The 18,251-nt window shown below is 43.1% G+C and overlaps 1 protein-coding gene across 2 annotated transcripts in view; it reads right to left on the reverse strand.

The window, feature by feature from the left end:
• The window catches only part of BRIP1 (BRCA1 interacting DNA helicase 1), a 108,327-nt gene that overhangs the window by 34,444 nt on the left and 55,632 nt on the right, over window positions 1-18,251 (reverse strand). The window lies entirely within an intron of this gene.

Raw genomic sequence — 18,251 nt, forward strand, 5'->3', positions numbered from 1 at the left:
CAAGCCGGTGATTTTGCTTTTGTGGAAGCCGTTGGCTGTCAGTACTTTGGTCAGGGTGCATAGTTCAGTCATAGCTCAAGACACACATTAAGACTGAACTATGCACCCTGACCAAAGTACTGACAGCTGGCAGATGAGATTCTGCTGAAACGTCGCTACAACTTTAAAAGCACAACTATTATGACGTGGGAAAATACCCGAACAAAGCTGAATGCCATATATATATATATACATACACATACAGAAGCCTGATGATGGCAGATGAGATTCTACCGAAACATTGCTACAACGTTAAAAGCACAACTATAATGACGTGGGAAAACACCCGAACAAAGCTGAATACCATACATGTAAGTACCTGCGAAAACTTAAGAAAACAAATATGTGTGTGTGTGTGTGTGTGTGTGTGTGTTTCCTTAAGTTTTCGCGGGTACTTTCCCACGTCATTATAATTGTGCTTTTAAAGTTGTAGCAACGTTTCGGCAGAATCTCATCTGCCATCATCAGGCTTCTGTATTGTGTTCGTCTGTGAGTCAGACTGTGAAAGGAAATAAACGGCTGTAAAAGTCTGACTCACAGACGAACACAATACAGAAGCCTGATGATGGCAGATGAGATTCTGCCAAAACAGAATCTCATCTTACAACTTTAAAAGCACAACTATAATGACGTGGGAAAATACCTGAACAAAGCTGAATACCATATATATATAGAATAGAAGAGATGATTCCACCAGACTGTCAATTATTTGGAAGCCTGCACTCACAAACAAAAAAATCTCCACACCACAAGCCAGGCAAACACCTGGGCACAAACAGATCCCCCCTGATACCTCCAGCTCAAACACACCCCAACCAGGCACCCAGATGAAACCTAGCTTCCTAACTAATGATAGCCGTCCATTTACCCGGAGCCAAGCTGCACTAAAGACCTCCAATAAAGTAACACAATGTTGCCAGCCAATCAAGACACAAAAAAAGCCACAAAACAGACAGAAGATATTAGAAACACCAATCAAGCAGAACACAGCAAACTTCAAGACCAATAAACACAGACCAAGACTCCCAACCAATCAGGATGAAGAAAAAACCATTCTGGCACAGCAATAGGCTGCCCCAAATTTAAATCTGAAACCACTGTAAAAGTCTGACTCACAGATGAACACTATACAGAAGCCTGATGATGGCAGATGAGATTCTGCTGAAACGTCGCTACAACTTTAAAAGCACAACTACAATGACATGGGAAAATACCCGAACAAAGCCGAACGCCATACATACATACATACATACATACATACATACATATATATATAAAACAAAAAACCCACAGATGAGCAGAAAATTAACACCAAGATTAATGCTAGGCCAACAACCAAGAAGTAAACAATACCCCAATCAAGGAACCACCAATTCAGACAAACTAAATCTTCCTCTTTTCCCCACAATAACCCTGTGAGTGGGTTGGGCTCAGAGAAAATGACTGGCAAAAGGTCACCCAGTCGGCTTGCATGCCTAAGGTAGAACTAGAACTCATTGTCTCCTAGTGACTGGTTCCAGGACACCCAGCCAGCTTTCATGCGTAAGGTGGAACTAGAACTTCCTGTCTCCTGGTGACTGGCCCCAGGTCACCCAGCTGGTTTTCACACCTAAGGTGGAACTAGAATTAACTGTCTTCTGCCCCCAGGACACACAGCCGCCTTTCATACTTTAGATGGAACTAGAATTTATGGTCTCCTGGTGACTAGCCCCAAGGTCACCCAGCTGCTTTCATGCCTAAGGCAGAACTAGAGCTCACAGTCTCCCACTTTTTAGTCTGGTGTCTTAACCACTAGACCAGTGGTGGCTAACCTTTTTGGGCTCCTGTGTCAAAAACTGTGTGCACGCTTGCGCGCCATCACCCAGAAGGCAATGAGTGCCCCCCACACCCCTTGCGCATGTGTGCGTAATTCCGCCCCCCCCTTACCTGCACTGAGACTCACAGCTGATTTTCGGCCTCCCAGAGGCTTGAGGAAGGTCTCTGCAGGCCAAAAAATGTGCCCATTTAATCACTTCCGGTATTTCTGGAAATACAGAAAGTGACGAAACGGGCCTATTTTTCGGCCTGCAAAGGCCTTCCTCAAGCCTCTGGGATGCAAAAAAAAAAAGGCCTCAAACAGCTGTAAGGTGCACGTATGCGCACTAAGGTAAGTTTGCCTACAGGTCACGTGCCAGCACAAATGGCTCTGTATGCCACCTGTGGCACGCGTGTCAGGTTCGCCATCACAGCACTAGACCAAACTGTCTCATATATACAGTACATAAAACAAGTGAGAGCATTAGATTGTTAATTCTAATAAGCTCTATATATGCTGTGGACCAGATACGTAAATCCCACAAATTTCAATATATCTATAAATCTTATAGACTTACCTACGCATTTCAATATTATCCATGCTGTTATGATTAAACACGGATACAACCCACATTTACCAGACATACATTTAAGGAAAAAGCACCCTGTAAGTCCACTTCCTGACTGGGCTGATTAAATAAATATAGATGATCTTGAGGACCTAGTGCAGGGTTAAAAAAAAAAAGACAACTTGCTCCATTTTTTCAATCATGACTTCCATGGAACACGAGTTGAGATGTCACAATTAATTTTTAATTGGAAGGAATAAATAAGTCTGTGTGAGCCAATATGCTGTTTATTCACCAGAAAGGAAGAAAAACAAGGAATCTTGATTTTTATCGTGAGCAAATGTAGTTCTTGGCAGCGTGATTTTTTTTTTTTTTTTCATATTGCTCCATCGATATGTAAAGGACATGTTACAACATAGTGTAAGGAGAGGAATTAGCACGGTCCAATCATCCGTTAAAGGTTGCCCATCCATTCACTGGACAGCCTTGAAAGGCAGGGGATATTGCCAATGAACCATTAAACAGACTTTGCACGTCCAAAATGGCCCCTTTTCAAGCATTTCCAGAGACTGTATCACCCCAAGTGCCCTAGTTGAGTTCTTCGCTTACTCAATCTTGGATGTATGTCCAGGCAAAGTTGAAGGGAAGAAATCTATTCAAGATCCATCCTGGGTTGGTCACTGGGACCAGAGGTTGAGTCTTCTCAGCTTTTGGACTCGTGGTGGGATCCATCCTCACAGAACTTCTCTCTACCAGAATGTGTGTTTTGGGCTATTCTAGGCTTGGTATTTATGTGCTGCCCTCTTATCAGTTGATTGGTGTATTAATGGCTGACAGTTGGCTGTTGTTTCCTTGTTCTGCCAAACCCTTGGCTCCTGAGTACCTGATAAGTACATTCTCACTCCCTTCTAGCACTGATGATGTTACCTAGTTTGGTAATGAAATGCCTGCAAGAAAACCTCCAAGCTCAGAAAGCACCAAGGACCCCACAATTCAATCCTGATCTCTTCTATTGGGGGAAAAAACCCCAGATCTCCTATACCTATAAACATTTGATGAACAGTTGCAAGAACTGGGCCTGGCTAGTCTAGGGAAGAGAAGGACCAGGGGAGACATGATAGCAGTCTCCCAGTATTTGAGGGGCTGCCACAAAGAAGAGGGGGTCAACCTATTCTCCAAAGCACCTGAAGGCAGGACAAGAAGCAACGGATGGAAACTGAACAAGGAGAGATTCAACCTGGAAATAAAGGATAAATTTCCTGACAGTGGGAACTATCAACCCATTGAACAGAAGTTGCCTTTGGAAGTTGTGGGAGCTTCATCACTTGAGATTTTCCAAGAAGAAATTGGACTCTCATCTGTCAGAAATGGTGTAGGGTCTCCTGCTTGGGCAGGGGTTGGACTAGATGACCTACAAGGTCCCCTTCCAACTCTGTTAATCTGTATCTGTACCTTTTTCTTTTTAAAACATCACATGCCCCATTTGCAGTCTATAATTAAACCTGCTCCAGGAGCAGGGCGAGAAACCATATTTACAAACAAGATGATGAACATCATCATGCCCACACCAACACCCTTAATGTTGAATAATTCATTGTCAGTACCAAAGATAAGAGTATGCATCACTCAACTTGGAAGGGACGTGAGGGATTTCATGGGAACGATTTTTCCTTTAGGGACCGCAATGAAGTGCCAGTTGCCAGCAGGAGACCAAGACACAAAACTGTGTTTCCTGCACCGTATAAATCAACACAGTGACTTGCGGGATGTCTCAGGGTACCAACACGGCATGAATTTTTCAAGCAAGCTTCTAAATAATGGAAAATGTGAACAGCGGCATTGGTAATGAAAAATGAAATGTTTTGCACACCGAAGATTCCACGGCTAATACACCCAACCTGTCAACGCTGATGTGAAAAAGGTGATATTTCCTCCCCGAATGGAATTACATCTACCTCTATCCCATGCTAGAAACCGTCCCAACATTTAAGAATTACCCCAAAGGTGCCTTTTTTTAAAGAGGTAACTGGACCTTCTAGTTATCCTTTGAATATGTTTCGCTTCTCATCCAAAAAGCTTTTTCAGCTCTGGCTGGATGGCGGAGGATGGAAGGATTTACATTCCTTGCAGACAGCTGTTGTTTGCATCCTTTTTAGAGAGTCATTGAGGCCACTTGGAAGTTTGTGTCCTCAGAGTCATCCTAGTAGTGCCAATGGGTGTGGAGCCTTCTTGGAACTGTTGAAGGACTGTTAGACTGGAGATAGGTGATGTTGTATCCCTCCCCTTCTGTTGAGGGAGGGGTGTTCAAATTGGACGTAGATGGCCTCTTTGACCCCTCTTTCAAACCAGCAGTCCTCTCTGTCCAAAATGTGGACTTTGCTGCCTTCAAAAAAGTAGCCTTTCAGATGCTAAAAGGATGCAAATGACCAGCTGTCTGCAAGGAGTATAAATCCTCCCATTCCCCACCATCCAGCCAGAGCCAATAAAACAACTCTTGTTTTATTTCAACGCTGAAAATTATTTTCATTCCCAGCCGGTAATGAGTCCCAAACAGTCCCTCGAGATAAGCACTCACCTTTTTCTCCTTTGAATTGCTGCCAACAACTAAAGTGCCAAATGAACTTGTAAAAAACCAACCAAAATACGAAGTCCACATAGAGCTTCAAAGTTTAATCCGAATAGAGCGAAACCTTTGCACCTCCTTTATACCTTCGGGAAGAGGCAGTCACCTCCAAACCTTACTCCTGAGTCACCCCTTTTGTCTTAGCTGCTCTTGCCTTCTGGCAGCTCTGTGCACACGCACACTGGGAACAGGCTCCCCTCATTCCTCTGCCTCGCTGCTGTCAGACTCCGGAGGTTCCGGAGGCAGCACCCCACTCCAAGATGGTCCTGGCCCCATCTCTGCATTGGACGCAGGACCCTCATCCGAGTCCCCCCCAGACTCCCGGACTGGTCCCCGTTTTTCTCCACTGTCCAATTCTGCTGCCGTCTGCACAGGCTGCCGGCAAACCACAACGTTACTAACTTAACAACTGCAGTGATTCACTTAATAACAGTAGGAAGAAAAGTCGTAAAATGGGGCAGAGCTCACTTAACAAATTTCTCACCTAGCAACATAAATTTTGGGGCTCAATTGTGATCGTAAGTCAAGGACTACCTGTAGATTTTTGTTTTGCTCATGCTCTTTTCCCTTCCTGATCTAAGGCACTGCACAGCCATCTGTTTTTAACCCATTTTCCATTAAAAGAAATCCTAAAACAAGGTGACCAAAGGTCAACCTGGAGCCAGAGAGTCTGGATCCATCTACAAAAATTCTCAGAACCGATATTTATATATCAAACAATAATTCCAGTTTTGGCTCCTTTGATTGACATCTTGCCTTTATTCATGAATGCTTTAACCTTGCTGATATAGCTCAAAGGTAGGACTTTGGACATCAAGCATCCTAAGATTGTCCTTTGTCATGCCCCTGTTGGAGTCTGAATCCGAGGAGGAAGACAACTGACAGAGAGTGGGAGAGTGGCTCCGTTGGCTGTGGAGGAAACGGGGGAAGGGCAAAGTCCGGCTGGGCAGAGCAGGGGAGAGGTAGAACAAGGGAGAGGTAGAACAAGGGAGAGGGAATTCAGAGGAAGACCCAGGCCCACCCCCTCTTCATCATAGGGCACGCAGGGAGGAATGGAGAAGAAAGCAATGTGGGTTGGGTGGCTTACGGGGGAGGAAAGGGCCCCGATTCCTTTCATTAGGCACACCTGGGAATGAGTTTAAAAGAAATGCATGCTGAGTGTAGCAGCTGCTGGCAGCAAATGTGAGTTTATCTTGTGTTGACTTTGCTTATCTGTGTTTCTGGCATCTTCCCAACCGTGTTATTGCCGTGCTTTCACGTCTGGAATTCTTGCTTCTGCCCTGCTGGACTAATTACCTCATTTTGCCTTGATTGGACTTATAGTTACAGTTTTTGTTGACCACGTTTTGGACTTGTTTCTCTGCAGCTAAAGGCTGTTCCTGGGAGAGTTTTTCTCCAGCCCAGAAGGTAACCAGGACATTGGGGGCAAAGTTGGAGCTAATAAAGGGACTCTTACTGATTATCTGACTGTGTTGCCTTTCTCCCACACCCCTTTGGGTCATCACATCCTCACTTGAGGGAAGCGACAAATTTTTTGGTGCAGGTAGTCCTCGCTTTACAACCAAAATTGAGCTCCAAATTAGGACCTGAATTTCCATTTCTAAACAAAGAGATTGTTAATAAGTCACATCCAATTTTACAACCTTTTTTGGGGCTATGGTTCTTAAGCGAATCACTGCAGTTGTTAAGTGAATCATGAAGTCATTAAGGGAATCTGACTTCACCCATTGACTTTGATTGTCGGAAGCCTGCTGGGAAGGACACAAAGGGGGATCATTGTGATCCGAGGACACCGCAACCATCGTAAATAAGAGCCAGTTGCCAAGCATCTGAATTTTGTTCACGTGACCATAGGGATGCTACAACAGTCGTAAGTGGGGAAAACTATCCCAGATCACTTGTTTCCTTGTAACTTCGAATGGTCACTAAATGAATGGTTGTAAGTCAAGGACTACCTGTATCTCAGCCATATCCAGCAATGAACCTTTAAGAAGGGGTCAAGGAGAGAAAGAAACATCTGTTTCAACACTACAAAGGGGCAAAGGACATAGATAGGTTGTGTAAAAAGCTCTAACGAGCTGTGTTCTACATAACATATACTACGAAAAATAGAATAGAAAATATGGAATGGAATGGAATAGAATAGAAAGTATGGAATGCAATGGAGTAAGAATGGAATAGAAGCTGGAAGAGACCTTGGAGGTCTTCTAGTCCAGCCACCTGCTTAAGCAGGAGACACTGTACCATTTCAGACAAGTGACTGTCCAGTCTCTTCTTCAAAACCACCAGTGATGGAGCACCCACAACTTCTGGTGGCAAGCTGTTCGTCTGGTTAATTGTCCTCAGTGTTAGAAAGTTTCTCCTTAATTCCAGGTTACTCTTTGCTCTTTATTTCCTCTTTGATTAGTCAATAGCCTGTATTATTTTGCGCTTCATTTTTAAATTTTGCAATTGCTACAAAGTGCTCCAGAAGAGAAGAAAAAGAACAAAAACAGAAATGTTTGTGGATGAAGGGCAGACAATATTTTACACCCTGGTTCTTTGTTTAAATTGTGCAAATCTGTCTGTTGGATGTAATAATTGAAGAGGAAATTAGATTACATCTCCAAGTAAGTTCTTTTGAACCTCTTTTGCTCAGAACGAAAGGAATTGGGGCGACTGTGAATTCTTCTTCACTTATTTTCCTGTTGCTATGCGTATGAGATAGTTAAACTAACGGCGCAATTAATTATTAAACGAAGCTGCCATCCCGGGTGGGAAAAAGTCCCATCTGCCAGTTCAGCCTGTAATTTTGAGATGTCATGTCATCGACTGTCACTAGGCCTTGCTGATTTATGCGATGTGAAGTCAGGGCTGGAAAATATCCTTCTGCGTGCAAAAAGCCAAGGGCCAGCGGTCACTCTGGAGTCTAGATCCTTGTGTGTAGCTGAACACATCTTTCTCTAAAGATGCGGTAAATTTGGTCTATGGACCATATAGCCTCCATTGCTACCATGCTTATTGACAGTGATAGAGTTGGATGGGACCCCAAAGGTCTTCTAGTTCAGTGGTTGCCAACCAGTGGGCTGGGGGACCACTGGTGGTCTGCAAGAAAATTTTGGTGGTCCACAGAGAAATGTCACCCCCAAAGCACACCCCAAAGCAATTAATCCGGGCTGCAGGGGAACACAAGGCTGCGCCGTCCATATGGCCTGCGGGAACACAAGGTTTGTGTCGCTTGCATTGCGAACAACATGAGGTAGTGAGGGGAGGGCGGAAAGGGCGGAGGGGGGGAACTTGCCCCACTCGCCTTGCCTGGCCACCATGCTTTCTGCTTCTTCTTTCTTCTGCTTTTGGCTGCACGCAAGGAAAGCAGCAAAAGTCTTTCTCTCACTCCCCCAAACTCCACCAGAAATGAGTCTTTGGGACCCTGCAAGGCCTCCTGCTCCAAGAGGCTGCGCCAGCAAAGACTCATTTCTGGTGGAGTTTGGGGGAGAGAAAGAAAGATTTCTGCTGCTTCTGCTGCTTTTCTTGCATGAAGCCAAAAGTCTCTCTCTCTCTTTCTCTCTCTCTCTCTCCCCCTGAGAATGGAGCTGGAGATGGTATCCTGCGATCCCAAATAAAGAAAGATCGATCAGCAGGAAAACGGGGTGGGGAATTTTCCTGCAGACTTTTTTTTGAGATTTCCCACAGTCTCTGGTCCGTGGGATTTAAAATTATGAGTTTGGTGGTCCCTGAGGTCCAAAAGATTGGCGACCCCTGGACTAGTCCAAATCCCCGCTTGGGCAGGAGATATCATTTCAGAAAAATGACCCTCCAATCTCTTCTTGAAAACCTCCAGTGATAGAGCACCCACAACTGCTGGAGGGCAAGTCATTCCACTGATTAATTGTTCTGACTGTCAGGAAATTGCTCCTTAATTACAGGCTGCTTCTCTCTTTAGTTTCCATCCGTTGTTTTATGTCCTGCCTTCAAGTGCTTTGGAAAATAAGTTAACACGCTTGTGAGGTGCATCTGGCTTCCCCATTGACTTTGCTTGACGGAAGGTCACAAAAGGAGATCACGTGACTACCCCGGGGACACTGCAGTCATAAATGTGAGTCAGTTGCCAAGTGTCTGAATTTGGATCACTTGACCATGGGGATGCTGCGACGGTTGCAAGTGTGAAAATAGAATAGAATTCTTTATTGACCAAGTGTGATTGGACCACAAGGAATTTGTCTTGGTGCAAATGCTCTCAGTGTACACAAAAAGAAAAGATACATTCATCAAGAATCATTAGGTACAACACTTAATGATAGTCATAGGGTACAAATAAGCAATCAAATCATACTAGGAAACAGTCAATATAAATCGTAAGGATACAAGCGACAAACTTACAGTCATACAGTCACAAGTGGGAGGGGATGGGTGATAAGGAGTGATGAGAAGATTAACAGTAATAGTAGTGTACACTTTGTAAATAGTTGAACAGTGTTGAGGGAATTATTTGTTTAGCAGAGTGATGGCGTTGGGGAAAAAACTGTCCTTGTGTCTAGTTGTTCTGGTGTGCAGGGCTCTAGAGCGTCGTTTTGAGGGAAGGAGTTGAAACAGTTTATGTCCGGGATGTGAGGGGTCTGTAAATATTTTCACAACCCTCTTTTTGACTCCTGCAGCATACAGGTCCTCGATGGAAGAGAGATGGTAGTAATGGTTTTTTCTGCAATCCTAATTATCCCCTGAAGTCTGTGTCTGTCTTATTGGGTTGCAGAACCAAACCAGACAGTTATAGAGGTACAGATGACACTCAGTAATTCCTCTGTAGAATGGTCATAAGTCACTTTTTTCAGTGCCGTGGTAACTTCAAACAGTCACTAAACAAATGGTTGTAAGTCGAGAACTACCTGTATTAGTTTTTACTGCTGGAATTATATATCTTTAATACAGTTAATATTTAAAAAAAAAACGATAAGGGAAAGAAGGTGAAATTCAACTGTGAAAGTCCTCTTGTCTTAACTAGTGAGGAGATCCTTTCTATCCGAGAAGGGATTACAGTCAACAACTGGAGAATATTTTTAAATTTAAAATCAGATGGTTGAAGGGGACATAGTGTTTCAATTCCATTCTGAGAAAAAGGCTGATCAGTAGAGGAAGATGTGTATCTGTACGACTGTCCAGGTTTAATGTTCTTTCTGTTCAAAAGTGTTTTTTTTTTTAAATAAAAATCTGATGTACTGCTGTCCAAAACAATAAATGTAAGTTGGGCGGCCTTACAAATTCCATAAGCACAGATGTTCCTAGCCTCTTGATACCACCAGCCAAGATTCAATCTAAAAATGGCAACGTTTCAGTAAAATTCTCTTAATAATTACTTTCTTAATATTAGATGGGAAAGTCTCCCACTACCATTCTTTCCTTTAGCTCCTCTAAATTGTCCTGAAGCCAAATATTTGTGGTTTTCCTTCCTTCCTTCCTTTCCTTCTCTTTCTTCCTTCCTCTTCCTTTCCTTCCTCTCCTTTTTCTTTCTTTCTCTCCTTCTCCTTGCTTTGCCATCTTTCTTTCTTTCTGTTTCCCCTCTTCTTGCCCTTTCTTTCTTTCTTTCTTTCTTTCTTTCTTTCTTTCTTTCTTTCTTTCTTTCTTTCTTTCTTTCTTTCTTTCTTTCTTTCTTTCTCCCTTCCCTTTCTTTCTGAACAGTTTGCTCCCAGTGTTCTCCCAGTTTCCGCACAGGCTGCATATAATGTAGATACATTCATTCCATTCCAACATTATCCCCTCTCCATTAAAACCCTATTTAAGATACACGCTATGAGGAGAGAATAAGCAAGAATTAAACCGCAGCCTACCGATGCTCCCTGCATAAATCAATCTCATGGATTGGTGAGGAGAGAAAGAATGAAATAGAATCAAATATCCTAAATGAGTGGTTAACTGGTGGCTGGTCCCCCAACTAGGCACATGTGGCCCTCCAAGATGGGCCCTTCTTTCTTATTCTATTAACGTTCATATTTTTCAAAAAAAAAAAGAACTGATGGGAAACAGCTCAGCTTAGAATGAGAAATCCATCAAAGGTTTACAGTCACACCTCTGAAACGTTACCGAAAATATGAAATGGGTTGATCTGTATCTGCCCACATTAATCAATAGGAGCAACCAACCCACCAAGGAAACCCACCTCAACAGATTAAAAAAAAAATAAGATGCCAAACCCAACCACACTAAGGTATCAACTTTAAAAATTTAAGAGCCATTATTTCTTCTGGCTCCACACTTAATTGCATGTCAGCCATGCCTTCCGATTCTTGTCTCGCTGCTTTTCTTGGCAATAAGATATGGACGAAAGCCATTCACGATGAGGGCAGGAATTGATCTCGTATTGTGTAGAAACTCTCTGCTCCTTTCGGCAACTATATTTGGGGGAGGGGGGAAACGGGAATTGGAAGTTGTAAGCATTGTGGCAACGGATGCAGTTATATAAATAGGATGAAAAAAAATTACATTAAAAATAAACTAGTGGTTACAGTGGTCTGGTAGTTAAGGCACCAGGCTAAAAACCAAGGAGGCAGTGAGTTCTAGTCCCGCCTCAGGCATGAAAGTCAGCTGGGTGACTGACTCTGGGCCAATCACAGGAGATGGTGAGTTCTAGTCCCGGCTTAGGCATGAAAGCCAGTTGGGTGACTTTGAGCCAATTATCACGAGACAGGGAATTCTAGTCCCCTCTTAGCATGAAAACCGGCCTGGTGTCCTTGGGCCAATTATCAAGAGATCCTGAGTTCTAATCCCACCTTAGTCATGAAAGCTGGCTGAGTGAGTTTAGGCTGATCATTCATGCTCAGCGCAACTCACCTCACAGGATTTTTGGTCTAGGTAAAATAGGAGAAGGAAGAGGAGTATTGTGTAGGTTTGCTACCTTGAGTCACTTATAAAATAATAAAAGCAAGATAAAAATCTACTTTTAAAAAACACCTATTAAAAATTGTAGATATTACCGGAAATCATTGTTTAATCCTAAGTCCAGTCGAACAGCCTTGGCTCTAAAATGCTCTTTTTGTTACAGAGGTTCTATTTTCTGGACCGAAATAATCTGTATTTCGGTTTCTTGTCCCAAATGTGCTTTTTCAAGAGGCACCTGGACTTTCTGGATTTTCTTTGCAGAAGTTTTGCTTCTCATCCAAGAAGCTTCTTCAGCTTTGACTGGATGGTGGGGAACAGAAGGATTTAAATTCCTTGCAGACAGCTGGACATTTGCATCCTTCTAGAGGGTTTTTAAGGCCACCTGGAGATTTATCTGGATTCATCATGATTTCTGGCTTTGAACATAAAATAATAAAGAGTTGGAAAGGGATCTTGGAGGTCTTCTAGTCCAACTCCCTGCTTAGGCAGAAAACCATATACATTTCAGACAAATGGCTGTACAATCTTTTCTTTAAAACCTCCAAGTGTTGGAACACCCACAACTTTTGAATGCAAGCTATTCCACTGGTTAATTGTCCTCATAGTTGGGACGTTTCTCCTCAATTCCAGGTTGCTTGTCTCTCCTTCATCAGTTTCTATCCATTGTCTTCAGTTTCTAGCCTTGCCTTCAAGTGCTTTGGAAAAACGAGTTGACCCCTTCCTCTTTGTGGCAGTGCCGCAAATACTGGAATACTGTTATCATGTGCCCCCCTAGTCCTTCTTTTCTCTAGATTGGCCAATACCCAATTCCTGCAACCATTCTTCATATGAATCCCCAAGGTCCCTTCCAACTTTTATTCTGTTATTCTGGGGTCGGTTCTATTCCTGTCAACTTTCCTTAAGTCTCTCAAAACTTCATCGGGTCAGCCGGGAGTCTCAAGGGAATGTTGAGCTGATGACTTGGCTTCATTGTAAAATTAGATGCTTTTTCCTTTCAGTTATGGACTCATGGCTTAATGGTTGATGGTTTTCGATACTGCTAATTTATAACCCTTTATTGTGAATTGCCCAGAGGCCCATTCTGTGAGACGGGCAGCTTTATAAATATGATAACTAAATAAATATCATGAATACATCAAGTCTGGGATAAGGCAGTACAAGTAGTCCTCAACTTACAACCACAACTAAGCCCAAAATTTCCATTCCTAAGCAAGTCAGTTGTGAAGTGTCAGAGTATTGCAGCACATCCGACCAGCACACAAGTAAATAATTCTGTAGGATTCACCCACATAAGAAAAACTTCTTTATATACAACACCATACAGTAGAAGTCAGCATACAAAATCAGGAACACAGAAGCAATATTCTCAGAAGCAAGTCATTACAGAGTGGAGAGATACAGAGGCCTAGATTTACAGAGGACAAACCAACTCTCATATACAGTTCAGCAAGTCAAAGCCACGCCCAGACTCTGAACTGTCTCTTTTGGCCCCATACAAACAAATACTGTTTCAGTTTCCAAACAGTCTCCATTGGCTGACCTGTTACCATGTCTATTCAAACAGTCCCCATTGGCTGACCTGTTGCTATGTCTATCCAAACAGTCCCCATTGGCTGACCTGTTGCCATGTCTATCCAAACAGTCCCCATTGGCTGACCTGTTACCATGTCTATTCAAACAGTCCCCATTGGCTGACCTGTTGCTATGTCTATCCAAACAGTCCCCATTGGCTGACCTGTTGCCATGTCTATCCAAACAGTCTCCATTGGCTGACCTGTTGCCATGTCTATCCAAACAGTCCCCATTGGCTGACCTGTTGCCATGTCTATCCAAACAGTCTCCATTGGCTGATCCTGTTACCATGACTATTCCAGTTTATGAACCTTATACAATGACATGAAATATATTTTAACCCACTTTATGACCTTTCTTTCCAAGGTTGCTAAATGAATAACGGCACTTGTTAAGCTGGTAACACGGGTGTTAAGTGAATCTTGGCTTCCCCCTTGACTTTGCTCATCAGAAAGTTGCAAAGGGGGAATCCCTTGACCACCATCCCCCGGACACTGAAACCGTCATAAATACGAGTCAGCTACCAAGCTTCAGAGTTTTGATCACATGACCCTGGGGATCCTGCAACGGTCTTAAGTATGAAAACCAGGCACGTTTTTCAGTGCCGTTGTGGGTTCGAACGGTCACTAAATGCATTGTTGTTAAGTCAAGGACCTCCTCTACATGCCAGTTCCCAGGTGTCCGGATTTTGATCATGCGACCGTGCAGATGGATGCTTCAACGGTCGCAGGTGTGAAAATAGCCTTAAATTACTTTTGTAAGTGTTGCGTGCTGTTGTAACTTCAAACGGTCACTAAATGAACTGCCGTAAGCCGAGGGTTATCCGCATACCTGGATACGAGTTCAAAGTTAAGGACAATTCAAGTGAAATTCCTGAACTCTCGCTGAACACGCCGTCCTTTTTCTTCCCAGCCCACGCAGTCTTCGGCGCTGTCCCACACGTGCACAGACGCCAAAACAAAAAAAAAGTTCCCCCCTCTTATCTGGATATTGTCGTTTTATTGTTTCCAACTTTTTTAAAAAAGAAAGCATCTCACCAGGGAGGAAATGGGTCAGCGTCAGACCTAGCTGGGGAAGCACTGCACTTGCTCAATGTCTGTGGCTTTTACACAGTTCCAGATGTTCGGGTGCATTAATAACGCACAACCTCAAACTCTCTTTTTGAAACCCAAGAACGTGCAAATTGCATTCAAGCCTCTCTGCCCTCATTAATGGTCCTGTTACAAGCCCGGCACTGGAAAATGCTTTTTTTGGCCTTTGTTTCAAGTTTGTGATGTTGCCATCGGTTCACTTTTTAACAGCCAACGCTCAAATCCTCATGCTTTTAAAAAGCGGGGGGAACTCAATGGGCTGCCTTACATTTTTTTTTTGGGGGGAGGGAGAGATAAATTTATTGAATTTATTTATCAATTCAGATCGCTCTCCTTTCTTCCCTGCACCTGAAACCTTCCTGCGCAAGATACCTAATATGAGAAATATTTGACCATTCCCCCCCATTATTTCGGCTACCCTTAGGGACGTGAGTATGTACTTCCAACATAAACTAGAATCAGTAAGGAAATTTAGGGGGAATTTTTTTTCCTCTCCAAATAAGAAGGGGTAGAAAAACATAAAAAATGAGATTTAGTGTCCCATCAATGTGTCCAGCAATTCAACGCTCCACACTTAAAGGTTTGAGTAGCTCCTTATTTCTATACTGGACTTGCAAAAGAGCCTGTAAAAGACGCCAGTGACAATTTGACAAAAGTAACAGATCTCAGAGTGAAATCTTATCTGTGTGTCTTCCAGTAAGGTTCTCTAAGCTGGGGGTCCCCAACTTCCAGGTCGTGGCCCACTAAGCGGGCCGCGGGAGAAATGAGCAAGTGTGTGCACGTGAAGCTCCAGTCATGGGAGTGGAGCTGGGTGCGCAAGTGCCCTCCCGTAACGGAGGCCAGCCACAATGTTGCTAAATCAGATGAATAAATCAACAAATATGAGTGTGCCATGTGCAATGGTGTAAGGGTATCTATAGGCACACAAGACAGGATAAACAAAGTTCTTGCAGCCACAATATTGAGTGCTCTCTGAGCTTTCTTGCAGACGTTTCATTACCCAACTAGGTAACATCATCAGTACTACAAGGGCGTGGGGGTTTGCTCTGTTTACATACTAGTCAGATTTAACAGAATAACAGAGATGGAAGGGAACTTGTAGGTCATCTAGTCAACACACCCCCGCCCAAGCAGAAGGGCCTACACCATTTCTGACAGAGGGCAGCCTGGTCTCTTCTTGAAAGCCTCCAGTGATGAAGCTCCCACAACTTCCAAGGGCAACTTCTGTTCCATGGGTTGACTGTTCTCACTATCAGAAAATTCCTCCTTATTTCCAGGTTGAATGTCTCCTTGATCAGTTTCCATTCATTATTTCTTTGGGTATGTTGGAAAATCGCTTGACCCCCTCCTCTCTGTGGCTGCCCCTCAAATATTGGAAGACTGCTATCATATCTCTCCTGGTCTTTCTCTTCACTAGACTAGCCAGGCCCAGTTTCTGCAACCGTTCATTGTATGTTTTAGCCTCCAGGCCCCTAATCATCTTTGTTGCTCTTCTCTGCACTCTTTCTAGAGTCGCAACATCTTTTTTATAGTGTGGTGACCCAAACTGGATATAGTATTTATTCTAGGTGTGGTTTTACTAAGGCTTTATAGAGTGGCATTAGTACCTCCCTTGATCTTGACTGAATCCCTCTGTTAATGCAACTTAGGATTGCATTGGCTTTTTTGGTTGCAAGATTTGTGTGAGTGTTCTTGTTAGTTCCTTGATTACTGTTAGCTTGTTTATCCGAGTAAATAATAATTGCCACAACAATATCTCAATCAAATCAAGGAGCTAAAGCACAATAAACAAAGAATCACCAAGAAGAAACATCTCTATCAACACTGGTAGGGAAAGTCACTTGTATATAAATAGAGAGCAAACCCCATTCCCTTGTAGCACTGATGATGCTACCTAGTTGGGTAATGAAACATCTGCAAGGAAACAAGCTCAAAGAACACCAAGGACGTCACAGCTCAACCTTGAGCTATAAACATTCTCTTCTTTCGGTGCCAAAATCTTGTGTACTTCACAACACAAGCGAAAATCCCCCACGGCCAGATCAAAATTAGCACCCAGAATTTTGGTTTGCAGTACAGATAGTCCTCGACTTATGACAATTGAGCCCAAAATTTCTGTTGCTAAGTGAAACATTTGTTAAGTGAGTTTGCCGAAGTTGCTAAGTGACTCACTGTCATTAAGTTAGCAACATGGTTGTTAAGCAAATCCGGTTTCCCCATTGACTTTGCTTGCCAGAAGGTTTCAAAAGGTGATGATAGCATGACTTCCACTGTCATAAACATGAGTCAGTTGCCAAGCAACTGAATTTTGATGCCATGCCAAGGGGATGCTGCAATGGTTGTAGGTGTGAAAAACGGTCATAAGTTACTTTTTCCTGTGCTGTGGTAACTTTGACTGGTTACTAAATGAACTATTGTAAGTTGAGGGCTACCTGTATTCCCAAGCTGTTTTAAAAGAATGACCAAGGACAGAAAACTAAAAAGAAAATGACATTCTTTGTGGTGGAAAAGAAAAAAAAATAAAGGAGGAAGCATTAGGGTTACAACAGGACTGTTAAAAACCTCACCCAAAAATGCAACATGCAGGCAATATTTATGTTAAAACCAAGATGGAGAAAAGTAAGTTTTGGTTTCTCGGCAAGGAACTAACAAAGAAAGTTCACCAGTGGCCCACGAACGCTTTGTATGCTCTTCTTGCTCCAATCCCAGATTTAATTTAAAACAACCGAGGGGGTTAATTCTTATAGTTTTGTGGGCCTGCTTTTCCCATGGACCTGAATGATGCAGCCAGGATGAAAAATGGCCGTTCACCCTCTCCCTTGCACGTAATTCATTTTGTACAGAAATGCTTACGGTTGTATACTTAGCGCTCTGGCCCTTGTCCAAACCAACCTTCGAGAGGAAGAGTTGTCACTAAGATCAGTCAAAATTTCCCCCAATAATAAAGAAGGAATAAGAATATCTCGGTGCTGAAGTCTATCGGTACCATGCAAAGTTTCCCATCGCAGCAGCGTCCCTGAGATGTAAAACGATTAAGACTTTTTTTTTTCTTTCCCACACTCTTGAATTGGGATAGGAGACATATTGAACGAATCATGCCAAGATGCAGGATGTCTCTGAAAAGCAGACAGCTGGGCGACAGGCATCTTAATGACCCCTTATCTTAATCTTGTTTAAAAGCACCTCAGGTTTTTTTTCCCCCCGAGTAATCTTTTCACTTTACAATATTCTCTTTTTAACGGGATATGTGTGCTTCTCTGGGAAGCTACCAACCGGAGTAAAATGTTTTTATCGCTCACGTTAATTTACCGGCTGAGCCCCTCGGTAAGGCGTGCAAGACTTTGGGATCAGGGACCATTTTTTTTTTTAAAAAAATGGTCACAATTAATGCTCGCATCGATGGGCTTGGCTTAAAATAGGAGACTGAATCAATCACTGGATGCCGGCGGATATACAAAAGGCCACCCTTTGAAGGAGTAGTAAAAGTGAAGGGGATAAAACGGCTGGTTTGGAGCAGCCGTTCCCCCTTTCCCTTGGGGGGAGAAGAAAGGAAGTCAATGTATATATCCATTTAGGCATAGACAAACAGACCTTTAAGTTTTTAATGAATAGAATAGGATAGGATAGGAGTAGTGTAGTGTAGTATAGGATAGGATAGGGGAGTGAAGTGGAGGAAAGGGAAGGGAAGGGATGAGACCTTGAAGGTCTTCTAGT

The sequence above is a fragment of the Notechis scutatus genome, chromosome 1 (genome assembly GCF_049901735.1).
Source record: "Notechis scutatus isolate UNSWTSFEM ecotype Mainland chromosome 1, rNotScu1.2, whole genome shotgun sequence".
In the NCBI taxonomy this organism is placed as follows: domain Eukaryota; kingdom Metazoa; phylum Chordata; class Lepidosauria; order Squamata; family Elapidae; genus Notechis; species Notechis scutatus.